Genomic DNA, 12,770 nt, shown 5'->3' on the forward strand with positions numbered 1-12,770 from the left:
TGACCGTGACCGGTGGGGACACTTTAGTCCACACCTGTACAGGAGAGGGAGGGCTGGGGGAGGGCCTTCGAGCTGCACCCTGGGGCCCCTGCACCCTGGGGCCCTCTGCACCTCTCCAAGCCTCTCTTCTCCACTCAAGCCTAGAGGTTGAGCATTAAAGCTTGCTTACTTGCTGATGACATCTTTTCTTAGGTTTATGGGCCATGTTGATTTTTTTCTTTCCTGTGTTTCTTTGGCTTTCTTTGTAAGAGCCAAGGCTGGAGAGAAGTAAAAAGGGCACTGCCCACTGTGCCTTCCTTCCCTCCTCTCCTCCTAGTCCCCTCTGCACCTCCCCTCTGTGCACGCGCACACACACACACCCACACACACACACACCGCTTTCCATTTGAAGACAGAGTAGCTCTAGGTATGCCACGGCCTCTCCTGAGCCCTGCCCTCTCCCCCACTCGCCCCTGGCACTTCAGCCAGAGGAGCTGCAGCCGCGGTGGAGCCCTGATGCTGACCGAGGGCATATCTTCCTCATCCCCCGGACTCGTCTCTCTCAATGTGGTGGAGGGCTGGTGAAGGACCCCAGGGAGAGTCCAGATATGCAGCAAAGGCTGGCAGTGGTCTAACTCTGAGCTCAGCACTGCTGTGAACCCAGCAGCGCCCCCCCCCCATTCTGTGGCTTGCTGTCCGCAGCCTGAACAAATACCCTACCTCTACAAACACAGCTGTGTCTCCGTTTCAACGACGTGAGCGGATGGGAACAGATGGAACACAGGGACTAGAGGGATGGCGCAGTTGGTAACGTGCTGGCCGCAGAGGCATGAGGACCTGAGTTCAGATCCCCAGCACCTCTGTGAAGAGCCGGGCACAGCAGTGTGTGCTTGTAACCCCAGCCCTGGGGAGGAAGACAGGAGCACCCCTGGGCTGGCAGCAGGTTGAGCTCTAGGTAAGGTAAACATTGGCAATAATAACCAGTTTCCTGGCACCTCGTGTAGTCAAGTTCTGGTGTCTCTTCGTGGTCCTGTCACTGGATAACGGGAAAAAAGACCTCAGCAGAGCTCAGTTCAGAGAGGAAGCATTCCTTTGGGGACTGTGCCAATGATTAGCCCTGTGCTGGCACTAGCCCTTAGCAGCCCCTGTGGCAGGCGCTTCAGCGATGGACGCCTTACCTCACTTAAAGGCTGGAAGATGGGATGGGGTAGAAGGCAGATACACTGTGATGACTTCCAGCATCTGTTGCTATGGGTGGTCTACAGTAGTCAGCCGGTCCAGATGCAGAAAAACTGATGCAATAAGATTTGCCACACCTGAGGCCATGCTCAACTGGGCATGGTTAGTTGGAAGGATTAAAATTCAATCACGAAGCCAGACAGGGTAACACAGGCCTGGAATCCCAGCATCCAAGAGCTCAAGGCCAGAATCAGAGTCTGGAACTCACCTGGCGTTTGCTGGGTCTTCACAGAGTTAGCCTGTGGCGACAGCATGGCTAAAGATCGGGTGTGAGAGAAGGAAATGCCTACAGGGATAACAGAGGCTGCTTCCCAGACCAGGGAAGGGGACTGAAGATCCTAAGCAGGCCCCCAAAGCCATGTGCAATGATTTGAAGGAGAAAGGCTCTCAGCATGGTTGTGATGGCGCAGGTGCGGGAGTGGCCAGAACATTCTGTCTCTCTAATCCTAGCAAACCCGTTTGCGGTCTTCTTCAAAGTAAGTTCATTCCCAGGGTAGGGAGCCTTCTCTGGGGACTCTAGACAGACGCGAGGACCATAATCATCTAATGAGCTCAACATTTCCCTCCCTGGGGACCTCTACTGTGGCACAGTAAGAGGCCTGGGATGTTTGAGATGCTTCGACAAGCCCTCCAAAGTCCTCCTTCCAAAAGGATCCGCCCTGCTGCATCTACCCGGCACCTAGCGTTCCGACTGATTAAAACACGCGCACCCCTTAACGTGAAGCGAGAAACAGGGAAGGACTGATACACTCACACAAGAGCAAACAGGTGGCCCTGGGACTCCTGTGTCAGGGGCTGTGGGATGGCAGTCCCAAGTGTAGGGGAGTGGAGAGAGGATGAGGGAGGACCAGGGCTGTCTGTCTTGAAGCTGCATTTTCATAGACAGCACCTTTTTTAAAATTACATCCAAGAGTTCTTTGGGGTGGGTGGGGAGTGGCTGAGACAGGACAAGCAGAGATTTGGAGAGCCAAAGATCCCATCAGCCAGCTCTGGACAGACCAGCTGACTAAGGACAACGGAAATCCAACAGAGACCGGGTGCTAACAGGAGGCCTTCCAACTCAAGACAGTCTGCTGCTCAGGGCTAAGGGAGACCCCCAGGGGACCACGGGTCCTCAGAAGGAATTCTTGGCAGACGCTGAAGCAGGCAGAAAAGCCAAAATAGAGGCATAGCAATCCTGTCCTGTTAGTCAGTCACGTGACACAATCCACAGCCTTCTGTCACATGATCTTCCCCCCCCCCTTTCCCTCCCTTGGCTGTTATGATTTGGTGAAAATAGATGCAAACCTTGGTCTTTTCTATTTTTAACACCCAGCCATTACATAATCTACCCCATAACTGCTGACTAGAAACAACTGCCGGCAGCAGAGGTCCCTGGAGTTCTTGACAGGAAAGGGCTGTCCAGCACAAAAGCCGCTGGCAGCTCCCCCTGACTGCCAATTGCCAGGGGAGTCACATGGGCCCTGGGAAATCCCCCCCCCCCCCGTGGTGGTGGGGGGACTTGCAGGGAGAGCAGGTTCTGGGGGAAGGGAATGGCATCCGGCGGGGAGGAGGTGGCATTGTGAGGTGGGCTCAGACTCCAACCAAAGGTGCTGAAGGGGGCCCAGGTCACCAGGCACCTCTCACCGCTTGAGTTTCTTCAGAATGGAGTCTCCAGGGTCCTGGATCTTTTCCATCACAGCCTCTGAAACATTCCTGCGAGAGCGGGAGAATGGAGACAGAGCCAGGAAGCTGTGTCTGGGGCACAAAGAGCCCCTCTGCGAAGCTCTGCGGGCACTAGTCTGGAACACCATTCAGTTGGTCAAGCGCTTTTAGCCCACGAAAGAGGAAGCGCTCTGCTACAGGCAGGGCATGTTGGCAGTGTGGTACTGCAGGAGGTGCAGAGGGCACAGCTCTCTCCCTGAATTTGCCCATCTGGCCCTAGTCCTGACCTCATGAATCAAGGCGGTCAGTCCAATCTGTAACAACTCATTCAATCAACATCTGTGGAGCGCTGGAGTGGACAGAGTAAATCACTGCCCTAGTAGAATACCATCACCAACACAGGGAAGGGCGGGGGCAGGCAGGGCTGAGGGGTCAGAGGTCACTCTCAGGAGTTCAGGATCCTCCTACCTCCTGCTTTGATTCCTGTACTTGATATTTACTGGATTTTCACTGTGCAGATTACTAGCTTCTTTAAATGTAGGCTCTCATTTGAGTCACTTTAAAGCAAAATGATCTCCTGAGCAGGCTGCATCATGCTCCAGCCAGGACGCTCCACAACTTATACACTAACATTTCTGGCTGATGAAAATCCAAATCAAACTTTCATAAGAAAAAAAAAAAAAGGCCACAGTGGTGGTGTACACCTTTCATCCCAGCACTCAGGAGGCAGAGGCATGGGATTCTTGTGAGGCCAGCCTGGTCTACAGAGTGAGTTCCAGGACAGCCAGGGCTACACAGAGAAATCCTGTCTTGAAAAACAAAGTTTAGTTACCTGAGTCTCTTTAATAAAAAAAGGCTTTAAAACTGAAACTCAGTTACCTGCCAGCCTGAACTCATTTCACAGGTAAAACTCAGGCTTTGTTTTTCTGAAGAAACAGGCCTCCTCTGAAAAAGAAACTCACAGAACAGGCTTAATGTAAAAACGAACTCAAGTTACCATGCTGTTGTCACTGACTCAAGATTTACTTTTTTCTGTTCCTTTATTTAAAAGAACTTGCTTTTCAATGACTGCCCTCAGGAACCATGCACCTGCGTCTCATGGAAAATGACTGGATATTTCCAGATGAAAAAAAAGTTCAAAATATATGCAAGTTGTAAAGGCCTGAAGAAATGATTTAAGGCATGTGACAAACGAGACTTCAAGATGATGCATGATGTTAAGACTTCAAAACTTGGCCAGGTGGTGGTGGTACACACCTTTAAACCCAGGCAGAGGTAGACAGATCTCTGCGAGTTCGGGGCCAGCCTGATCTACAAAGGGAGTTCCAGGACAGCCAGGGCTACACAAAGAAACACTGTCTCAAAACAAACAAACAGACAAAAAAGAATTCAAAGCTCTCATTTGAACATATAATGGAGTTCTGATAAGTTATTAGTCTAGCCTTGGTAACAATTATAATTATCACTGGCTACTAAACCTTTTTTTTAAATTATCATAGTCAAGTCTCAAAATTCTAGTCATAGGCTCATTTTTTAAATTTCCTTTGGTTGTTTTCTAAACATAGACTTAAAAGTGTTTCTCACTGTGTTGAAAACATCTCCATTCAGTCTCCATCTCTCCAGCCTGGACAGAGGAAACTGTTCACGCTGCCACCCCAGACCATTGTTTGGGTTCTCAATCTCCTCTCTCGATCTCTTCCCCGCCAGGGCATTTCTGTCTCACCACAGCTGAACGCTCACACCTCCTCAGGCTGATGACTTCTCAGACTTCTTCAGTCTACTCCGGCTGTCCCCAAACACTTGTTAACTGCTTTCTCTGCAAGGAGGATTTCAGTGCAATTACAGACAGTGGCCACACTAATACCTCTGTCCCAGCAGATTTCCACTCAGCTGACAGACACCATCCAGGAATCAGCTGGGGCCGTCTGCAACTGCTCCCAAACAGCCTCATCGTCCCAGCCTGGCTGGTCCTGCAGAACCAGCAAGTCCTGGCCTTTGCTAAGAGCTAATGTGAACCAGTCCAGCCAAATGAAAGAGAACTGACTTGCCAGCTCCAGGATCCAGGGGCGGGCTCCAAGGCGATCCTTTGGTCTCCCTTGGCCCCCAGTTCTACCCCTTCTCAATCTACTGGTCTCCATCATTTCATAATAATAATGTGATTGCTCCCCATCTCTTCAGGTTCTTTCAGGTGAAATTACCTGATGGTTAACAAACCAGATGCTTCTGATGGAATTTCCACAAGTCTCCTGCCATTACCACACACACACACACACACACACACACACACACACACACACACGCACACACACGCACACACACGCACACACACGCACGCGTGCGTGCGCTATTCTCAATATTCCCTCTCTTGCTGATCTTATTTCTCTTGCAGATGTCCCTGGCCACATCCAGTCTGGTTCTTTTTCTCTCTGTCCTGGACTCCTCTCTCTCTCTCTCTCTCTCTCTCTCTCTCTCTCTCTCTCTCTCTCTCTCTCTCTCTCTCTCCCTCCCTCCCTCCCTCTCTCTCTCTCTCTCTCTCTCTCTCTCTCTCTCTCTCTCTCTCTCTCTCTCTCTCTCGGTTTTTTGAGACAGGGTTTCTCTGTGTAGTTTTGACACCTTTCCTGGAACTCGCTCTGTAGCCTGGGCTGGCCTTGAACTCACAGAGAGTCACCTGCCTCTGCCTCCAACGTGCTGGGATTAAAGGCGTGCGCCACCGCCGCCCTGCCTAAAATTGTATGAGTTTTTTGGTTTTTTTTGTTTGTTTGGGTTTTTTGTTTGTTTTTGTTTTCTCTGTGTAGCTTTTGGAGCCTGTCCTGGAACTCACTTTGTAGACCAGGCTGGCCTTAAAATCACAAAGATTCACCTGCCTCTGCCTCCCGAGTGCTGGGATCAAAGGCATGCGCCACCGCTGCCCGCCCCCCATCTCTTTTTAAATAAAAGGACAGTACCTCACAGGCCTCAAATGACTTCATAGCCGTGCCAAGGGCTTGGATTCCCCCAGTTCCCTTATCTTTCAGACAGGCTCTAGACCACAGACTGTGAACACACCAGAAAATGCAATGGTCAGCCTTGTGGCCAGGCAGCCTTCCTCGGCAATCCTTTCAGTTCTGAGAAGAAAGTGTTGGTGAGAGGTCCCTAAGTTCTTCTGAGGTGCTAAATTGTGTAATGCTCAATTAAACCAAGAAGAAGAAGAAGAGGAGGAGGAGGAGGAGGAGGAGGAGGGTAGGAGGCTCAGAATGGAAGGCAAGTTTGAAGTTGCAAAAGGAGGAGGCAAACTCCAGCCTTAGAGATGTTATTTGGTTTGTTGTGTTTGAACCAGGTCTCACTACGTAGCTCTAGCTGGGCTGGAACTCAGTAGGTTGACCAGGCTGGCCTCCAGTTCACAGTGGTAGCCAGGTAGGATGACACATGCCTATAATCCCAGCTCTCAAGAGGCTGAGGCTGGAATATTATGTATTTTAGATCAGCCTAAGATATCAGCAAGTTCTAGGCCAGCCTGGGCCACATGGTGAACTCCTACCTCATGAAGCAAAGGCGGTGTACATCTCTTCCCATTGTGAACACACTCCATGTCCCACACACCCCACGGGGCTGTAGAAGAGCCAGTCTCCCCCTGGTGAGATGGGGTTACCACAGGCTATCTTCCACGGCACGACGCTCCCGCCCCTGCAGTTCCTTGGAAGGAGCTATAATCTATAATCCTTACAGAGGCAATGTTACTGGCTTGGAAGTGTGCCAAGGGTAAAGGGTGGCCGGGAACACATGCCAGAAAAGGCAGGGTGGGGCCGGGTGACAGACAGGCCCCAGTCCCTCTGGAGCCGGAGCCAGCACCTCCCAAGTTTGCTTTACCCTGGTAGAGAGAGCGGCGTCATTTCCAGCCAACCTAAAAATCCTCCCTGGCACACATCCAGAAAACGGGGCCAGCCAGGGTCAGCACAAGCTGGGGACAAGGCAGAAGGCCTGGCTTAGCACCAAGCCGGCAGGAGGAGGGGAGGCAGAGCCTCCCGCACAGGCTGGGGAACAGCTACCCACCTTGTCTAAGGTCTAGGTTGCCGGTGGGCTATCTGACTCCCTTGGGCCTCCTCACTTGCTCCAAAGACTCTCAGCACTAGATCTTCCAGCAGGACTTTTCTTCTGCTGAGGGACCAAGGGCACCAGTGAGCCAGTTTGGAAAAGCCTGAGGAGTCACCGGCTCCCAGAACAGACACTTCCCCAGGGGTGCTGGGGTTTTTGTTTGTTTGTTTTTTTTTTTTTTTTTTTTTTTTTTTTTTTTTTTTCCGGAATGCAAAAGCAAGGTTTAATCATGGATATCCAAAAGCAATACAAGCCTAGGCAGGGACTTCGTCCAATGCATCCAACGCAGTGGAGGCTGGAGGAAGCGCCTACCTGTCTGCAAGCTCAGTTTTTAAAGGGAAAAGTCACAAGGTTACATCATTTAGGGGTGCTAGTACAGGTACAATTCTGATTGGCTCGCTTCTAGGGACTTCTAGAAATTACTTCTAAGGGAGTGGTTGCCCGCCACCATTTCTCATTGGCTGCCCTCAGGTGGAGGCATTTCTGTGATCAGTTACCCTGGAAACCAGGGAGAGGACATTCCATAGTCTGGCAGGCATTACCTCGTGACTATCTTGTGGCTCTGTACTTTTACACTTCCTGGTTTCTGGAATCTGAACTGACTGGTCTCAGTAACTTCTGGCCTGTTCCAGTAACTTATGGCCTGTAGCTAAAAGAAGCAGTCTTAGGCCTTTAGTTTTGGGGTGAGAGCATTTTGGTCTTATTTTGGTTCCACATTTCCCCCTTCTCATGTGCCTAATGGAACCCAATCATGGGTTTTGGACAGTTAGCTCCTAAGTATCCCTCTCTAATAATGGCCATGTATAGTTAGCCATCTTGTCTCTATGCCAGGGAGTTTCATTTTGACTCAGCATTTCAGCCTTTTCTGAACAGGGAATATGGGTGATGTATTCTCTTCTGGAACTGCTTCGAGCTGGCATTGGGGCGCCGATGTCAGGGGGCCCCAAAAGGCTGAAAAGCTAGTTAAAGACTGGGCAAGGGGGCATTTGTCAGAAGCATGTAGCTGCCTGACCCCATAGGGACAGGGAAGAACCATGTTAGCTGGGCTGGTCCACATCAGCTTTTAGCAAGTCTGGAGCTCACAGTCGTCTGGAGCAGTGGAGTCAGTGACTGAAACCTGGAAGTGACTGCCAGCTGAGTAGAAATCTGTTGAGACAAATTTAAACTAGGAACAGAAGTTAAAATTTATGAACTTATTTGGAACCCTTAGGTCCATACCCTTAGTAATGGGAAAAGCAGTAGTCCCAAGACCAGGAGAGAGGAAAAATACCATCTTTAGGAATACTTTTCTGGGGTCCTTTTGACCTCTGCGAAGTGGGTCTAGGTTTTTATGACTCTTTTGATCCTTTGAGGACTACTTACAAAATGACATAAAAGTTTTAGATACATTAGTATTACCAATCTGTACTGAAATCCATATTGTAGACAAAGCAGGTAATGGGTATCTTGTAAAACAGCAGAAGTGGACTCATACCTTTGAGTCCCAACAAGTTACATTTAAATATGACATCTAAAACAAATCCAAAATGTTGAGCTTGTGACTGAATAGTAAGTAGTCATTGCTCTACCAGCTCATCAGAGCTCCTAAATGTTAAGCTCTGAACCACAGAACAGGAGAGTAATCTGAAACATATCTCATTTTAGACTCATATCTGAATCTTTATGACTTAAACTTTTATATCTTAGAACATTTTCCTAAAAGTGAGCTAACAAGCTAGCTATGGCCTTGCAGAAGGATCTGGTTGATGCTGCCATGCTGACAAAGTTAGAGCTAGCCTGGCCATCAGTACTGTCAGAGATCTGAGAAGGATAAACCATATCTGAGTGCAGACCAAGAAGCTTCCAATCCTATAAATTACAGGGACCAAACCCTACCCAGGTCTCCACAGCGTTGGAGGCACCAGTCAGAACAGCATCAATCTTCTTCCGCCATCAGGTCCATAAGGCAGAGTATTTTTCCTGTGGAATAGGGACATGGAAGACTGACCTTGGTCATGCAAAAGGGTGCAATCAATTCCAGTGTCCTACTGCTTGTCCACAGTCTGGGCTGGGTCCTGGCGGCAGGCGTTGCACTGGGGCATCTTGCCCTGTGGTCAGCGTTGTCATATTTCAGGCAGAGACGTTGTGGTGCCTCGTACGTAATCTTCTTTGGAGACCTTGGGTCACTGCTAGGATCTGGAAGCCTGTCTGATATAGTAAGCTTTTAGATCAACATTTAAATGCCATATTCTGCAGATCTCTGAAGTATGAGGGCTGTCCAGGTATATCTGAATAGACAAACTTTGTTTCTAATTACTTGTTTCAAGCTCAACCCTAAAAACATATGCAAGAGACTGAGTAAATGAGTAAACTTACATCAGTACTTATGTTTGTTTGTTTTGTTTTTTTCCCTCCACTGTAAAAGCTGAGAGAGACTTGTCCTAAAACAACCCTCCAGCTGCAGCACGAAGAAGCCCAGGAAGCTGTCCCCACCTCCACGTGCCTGGGGGAGGATGCGGCAGGTGCCCACTGCAGCTCACTCAGTCTTCATTTCTCACTGCCCCGCACTGGAGAGAATGGGCTGCAAGGTTGGTTAACACAGCAGTGCCCACACCAGTGCCCACACCAGTGCCGCGCCGGGGGAAACCCGCTGAAAGCTGAGCCTGCGCGCTCAGAACCTGGCCAGGATGGAGGAGCCTCCTCCTCTCTCTGTCATGTGCAGGTGTGTGATTTAGAACCATAAAGACGGTCACCTGTTGGGAAAGCCGGGTGACTTGAGAGACCTGATGATCTACCCTTTAGAGGAGATTTATCTTGGCTCTGTACCAGCTTGAGAACATACAAGTAGAGATGGTATGGGATGGTAGAAGTTAACACGCCTCGCGACTCCCAGATGTTTTCTTCCCTCTAACTCAAACTTTCTCCACTGGTCTGAGCCAATACACTTTTACTGTATTATTCTCAAAGAACGGAGCCAGAATAAGCGGAAACAAGCTACTAAGCTGCCCCCAACTGCTGCAATCCCGCGGGGCAGCTTCACTTCCCAACACCTCTATTTAAGGACAGGTGAGGCCTTTCCCCCAACTTGAATTCGATGGACCATCCAATAGTCTCGGGTTTCAGGAATGTCTGTCGGAGCCAGCGATGAGCGCGCAGCCTCGTCCGGTTACCCTTGACCTCCCTTAGCTCCAGCGGCCACCTTTGCTTTACTCTCTCCCTCTCCTGGCAAAGTCAAACCCAACAAACGGGACAGAAAAATGGAAAATGGAAAGACTGTGTGTCTCAATTTCACTTTTGTCTGTTTTTTGTATGTTTGTTTTGTTTTCTGAGACCAGGTCTCGCTATGAGGCCTTGAACTCATGGCAACCCTCCTGCCTCGGCCTCCAGAGTGCTGGAATTGCATCCTAAGCCATACTCCTAGCTCCCCAGTTCTGTCCTGAGCTTCAGCTCATAGAAAAGGGAAAGAGATGCTGGGAAGCACACAGGCTTCTGTCCGTCCAGGCTGTGCACAGTGGGGCTCTTCGGAGGTAGGGCAACTCAGCACGTGCGGGGGGGGTGGGGGGGTGGGGGTGGGGCTATACCTCTCCCCAGGCTCCCGCTCAAGGGTTCTGACTGAGGTCAGAGGTCAGCCAAGGCACGACTCCCCTCCTCCCCAGCATCCCTTCCTCCCCAGCACCGCTCCTCACCTACAGCAGGAAAGGAGATGCCCCGCATCTCCCCTGCCTGCCAAGGCTGCCAGACTCCTAGGAGAGCTGCCTCTGCTGTAGAGAAACTTCTCACCGTGGAAATCTCCAGCCACAGAACAGTCCACCTCCTCCGAGAAGATGGCTCACCTCTCTAGCTGTCATGTGTGGTACTTGTATTTTATGGGGTGGCCCCCCATCGGGTGATTTCTATCTTACCTTTTGTCCTTTCTCCTCCATGCTTGGACAACCCTCAATCATAATCCCACTGCCCGACCTAACTGATGTCTATCACTTCAGGCCTGGGCCTCTAATGTAGCTCAGTTTCCGCCTCATCCATTCACATGGCATGCCATGAAGACTTCCGTGGTTCCTGCTCTTGTCTCTGCCATCTGCTCAAGGGCCTATGATGGCTCCTCATTACTTCACCCACTGAGTAAAATCATTTGGTCAGGCCACTCTCAAGTCAGAACCCTATTTCTTGTTGGTTTGCTTTTTTTGAGACGGGCCTCATATAGCCCAGGCTGGCCTTACACTCCTGACCCTCTGGCCTCTGTTTTCTTTTCTTTTTTTTTTTTTTTTTAAAGATTTATTTATTATGTATACAGCATGTATGACTGCAGGCCAGAAGAGGGCACCAGATCTCATTACAGATGGTTGTAAGCCACCATGTGGTTGCTGGGAATTGAACTCAGGACCTCTGGAAGAGCAGCCAGTGCTCTTAACCTCTGAGCCATCTCTCCAGCCCCTGGCCTCTGTCTTCTAAGCACAGGGATTATAGGCATGCACCACCACACTCAGCTAGAATCCCACTTTTGAGTAGCATTTTTTCCAAATCAGAACATTTATGTTATGCAATTTTTAAATATTCTTGGTTTTGTTTTGGCTTGTTTTTGTTGTTGTTTTTTGTTTGGTTGGTTGGGTTTTTTTTGTTTGTTTGTTTGTTTGTTTGTTTGTTTGTTTGTTTTGAGATAGGGTTTCTCTGTGTAACCCTGGCTGTCCTGGATCTCCCTCTGTAGACCAGGCTGGTTTCAAATTCACAGAGATCCACCTGCCTCTGCCTCCCAAGTGCTGGGATTAAAGGTGTGCGCCAACACTGCCTGGCTAATTTTTATTCTTACTATTTGTGTGTGTGTGTGTGTGTATGTGTGTGTGTGTGTGTGTGTAGGTGGTGCCAGCCACCAGGCACATGTGGAGTCAGAGAACACCCTTCAGAAGTCAAGAGCCAGTGCTCTCCTCCCTCTGCAGGTTCCAGAGACTGAATTTCAGTCAGGCTTGCACAGTGAGTTCTGTTACCCACTGAGTTATGTTGCTGGTTCTGATTTTTAGAATGCATACCCAACTACGGCTATATTTACTTCAAGTAAGAGATTCCTATGCTACATATTTTATGTATAATGTTGTACTGATACTTCCATGTAAACATGGCTCTTCTTCACTTACCAGTGCATGGACATACCATGATCTGGTCATTCATGGCCATTTCGGTTGCTTTCCAAACTCTATGTAACAAATATCCACATACACAAATAGACAAAGATCTGCAGATGTGCCCTTGGCAAAAGTTCCCACACGTGGTCTAGCTGGTCTAAAGGCATTGTGCTTTAGACTTTGATAGGTATTGTCAAGCTGACCTTCAGAGAGACCGTGCTAATTCACATTCCCAGCCATGTGCACCCTAGCCCCCCCAGCTACTCTCCCTGAGATGCATCCCAGAGCTGCTTGCACAGTAAGTGCTTTTACCCATTGAGTTATATTGCTGGCTATTCTGCGACCCCCTGCAGGTGCATCCTCTGAGCTGTACCCCCAGCTTCACTCCCCCAAGATGCACCCCAGTCCCTCTTCTTTAGTGTTGATTGTTGACCTGCACTGAAATCCAACATTTCATTTTTGTTTATTTTCTAGACTGAGAGCAAACAGCCTTTTTCTTCATACTTCATTTGTATTTGTTCTGACTTTGGCATATCTTCTTCAGGGGTATTGTTTTTCCCCATAAGAGCAGTGTTTGTGTTAGAGATATGGTCTTCAAAATCATCAAAAATATGGTCTCTAATCATCACTGGGTGTGGTGGCACAGGTGGCAGACTCAGGCAGATCTCTGTGAGTTCAAGGCCAGGCTAGTCTACACATCAGGTTCCAGGCTAGCAAGAGATTCACAGTGAGCCCCCGTCAAAA

This window comes from Peromyscus leucopus, chromosome 3 (assembly GCF_004664715.2).
Source record: "Peromyscus leucopus breed LL Stock chromosome 3, UCI_PerLeu_2.1, whole genome shotgun sequence".
Classification (NCBI taxonomy): domain Eukaryota; kingdom Metazoa; phylum Chordata; class Mammalia; order Rodentia; family Cricetidae; genus Peromyscus; species Peromyscus leucopus.